Below are 3,357 nucleotides of genomic sequence, written 5' to 3'. Positions count from 1 at the left end.
CCTGAAAATATTCTTTAAAAATCCACGCCTTAAAGGCTTGGTATGGCCCTGAAAATATTCTTTAAAAATCCACGCCTTAAAGGCTTGGTATGGCCCTGAAAATATTCTTTAAAAATCCACGCCTTTGAAGCTTAGCATGGCCCTGAAAATATTCTTTAAAAATCCACGCCTTTGAAGCTTAGCATGGCCCTGAAAATATTCTTAAAAATCCACATGGCCCTGAAAATATTCTTTAAAAATCCACGCCTTTGAAGCTTAGCATGGCCCTGAAAATATTCTTAAAAATCCACATGGCCCTGAAAATATTCTTTAAAAATCCACGCCTTTGAAGCTTAGCATGGCCCTGAAAATATTCTTTAAAAATCCACGCCTTAAAGACTTGGTATGGCCCTGAAAATATTCTTTAAAAATCCACGCCTTTGAAGCTTAGCATGGCCCTGAAAATATTCTTTAAAAATCCATGCCTTAAAGACTTGGTATGGCCCTGAAAATATTCTTTAAAAATCCACGCCTTTGAAGCTTAGCATGGCCCTGAAAATATTCTTTATAAATCCACGCCTTAAAGACTTGGTATGGCCCTGAAAATATTCTTTAAAAATCCATGCCTTAAAGACTTGGTATGGCCCTGAAAATATTCTTTAAAAATCCACGCCTTAAAGGCGTGGTATGGCCGTGCAAATATTTTTTTAAATCCACGCCTTAAAGGCTTGGTATGACCCTGAAAATATTCTTTAAAAATCCACGCCTTAAAGGCTTGGTATGACCCTGAAAATATTCTTTAAAAATCCACGCCTTAAAGGCTTGGTATGACCCTGAAAATATTATTTAAAAATCCACGCCTTAAAGGCTTGGTATGGCCCTGAAAATATTCTTTAAAAATCCACGCCTTAAAGGCTTGGTATGACCCTGACAATATTTTTTAAAAAGCCACGCCTTAAAGGCTTGGTATGGCCCTGAAAATATTCTTTAAAAATGCACACCTTAAAGGATTAGTATGGCGCTGAAAATATTCTTTAAAAATCCACGCCTTAAAGGCTTGGTATGACCCTGAAAATATTTTTTAAAAAGCCACGCCTTAAAGGCTTGGTATGACCCTGAAAATATTTTTTAAAAAGCCACGCCTTAAAGGCTTGGTATGGCCCTGAAAATATTCTTTAAAAATCCACGCCTTAAAGGCTTTGTATGGCCCTGAAAATATTCTTTAAAAATCCACGCCTTAAAGGCTTGGTATGGCTCTGAAAATATTCTTTAAAAATCCACGCCTTAAAGGCTTGGTATGGCCCTGATAATATTCTTTAAAAATCCACGCCTTAAAGGCTTGGTATGGCCTTGAAAATATTCCTTAAAAATCCACGCCTTAAAGGCTTGGTATGGCCCTGAAAATATTCTTTAAAAATTCCACGCTTTAAAGGCTTGGTATGGCCCTGAAAATATTCTTTAAAAATCCACGCCTTAAAGGCTTGGTATGGCCCTGAAAATATTCTTTAAAAATCCACGCCTTAAAGGTTTGGTATGGCCCTGAAAATATTCTTTAAAAATCCACGCCTTAAAGGCTTGGTATGGCCCTGAAAATATTCTTTAAAAATCCACGCCTTAAAGGCTTGGTATGGCCCTGAAAATATTCTTTAAAAATCCACGCCTTAAAGGCTTGGTATGGCCCTGAAAATATTCTTTAAAAATCCACGCCATAATGGCTTGGTATGGCCCTGAAAATATTCTTTAAAAATCCACGCCTTAAAGGCTTGGTATGGCCCTGAAAATATTCTTTAAAAATCCACGCCTTAAAGGCTTGGTATGGCCCTGAAAATATTCTTTAAAAATCCACGCCTTAAAGGCTTGGTATGGCCCTGAAAATATTCTTTAAAAATCCACGCCTTAAAGGCTTGGTATGGCCCTGAAAATATTCTTTAAAAATCCACGCCTTAAAGGCTTGGTATGGCCCTGAAAATATTCTTTAAAAATCCACGCCTTAAAGGCTTGGTATGTCCCTGAAAATATTCTTTAAAAATCCACGCCTTAAAGGCTTGGTATGGCCCTGAAAATATTCTTTAAAAATCCACGCCTTAAAGGCTTGGTATGGCCCTGAAAATATTCTTTAAAAATCCACGCCTTAAAGGCTTGGTATGGCCCTGAAAATATTATTTAAAAATCCACGCCTTAAAGGCTTGGTATGGCCCTGAAAATATTATTTAAAAATCCACGCCTTAAAGGCTTGGTATGGCCCTGAAAATATTCTTTAAAAATCCACGCCTTAAAGGCTTGGTATGGCCCTGAAAATATTCTTTAAAATTCTTTAAAAAGCCACGCCTTAAAGGCTGAGTATGGCTGAGTATGGCTTTGAAAATATTCTTTAAAAATCCACACCTTAAAGCTTGGTATGGCCCTGAATTTAGGCTGTGCATAGTCATGCACGTATGTTTTATATATCTAAGCCTATGATGTTCTGCATGCCCTTAAAAACAACTATTCTATAGCCAATAAATTTAAAATATTTTATTTAAATTCTTCGTTATCCATATTGCCAAGTCAGTTAAACTTTATCATTATCCACCGCATACCCAACATAATTTTTCCGAATATTTCCATATTCTTCCCCTGCTCTTCCCATTCAAAAAATTATTCATAAATTTTGGTATTTTTAGAAATGTTTTTGCGTAATGGCTTTTTGCTATTTTTATGTTCTGGTCATAACCTCCTCAGCTGTGTTACTAGCTGTTTATACAGTTGCCATTCTGTTCGGTTCGTCGGTATGGTTCTATACTACCAACAATTGTCTATGTATTGTATGCATGTCATATAGCCTTGTAGGTAAACTTGTTCGTTGTCATCGTTGGCAAAATGGTCAAAATGTCAACAACATAATGTATTATTTTCAACAAAATTTTGTTAACCTCAACACAACAATGGACGTAAATAACAACGACAGCAGAAAATAACATCGTCGTCAGCAGGAGCAGCAGGGACATATGGAAACCGCACTCACACACACACAACACTCTCGCTTACCTTATTGTTAAGAATATGGTCCTGAAGGGAATAACAGTGCTAAGGAGAAGGAATTGTTTTGGGGTTATAAAAATAACATTTAGCCAATAAAATAAGTGGTAACAATTGGGGAAATCGGTGGGGGGATATACCACAAAATGTTTGGCAACATAAATAATCGCAACTGAATGCAAGCGGCTTTGACAATATTATATAAAATACCATGCCTTAGAGAGTCACTCTAGGCTTGCAAATATTCCTTAAAATGCCATGCCTTCGAGGGTCTATTTTGGCTGGAAAATATTCTTGAAAAATCCATGCCTTTTGAGGGTCAGTCCGGGTTTAAAAAACTAGAAGCAGATGGACCTTGAT

The sequence above is a fragment of the Musca vetustissima genome, unplaced genomic scaffold (assembly GCF_032173495.1).
Source record: "Musca vetustissima isolate MV318-11 ecotype Yass unplaced genomic scaffold, APGP_CSIRO_Mvet_v1 utg24164, whole genome shotgun sequence".
NCBI lineage: Eukaryota > Metazoa > Arthropoda > Insecta > Diptera > Muscidae > Musca > Musca vetustissima.
The sequence above is the reverse complement of the archived record's forward strand: the minus strand, read 5'-3'. Positions refer to the sequence as shown.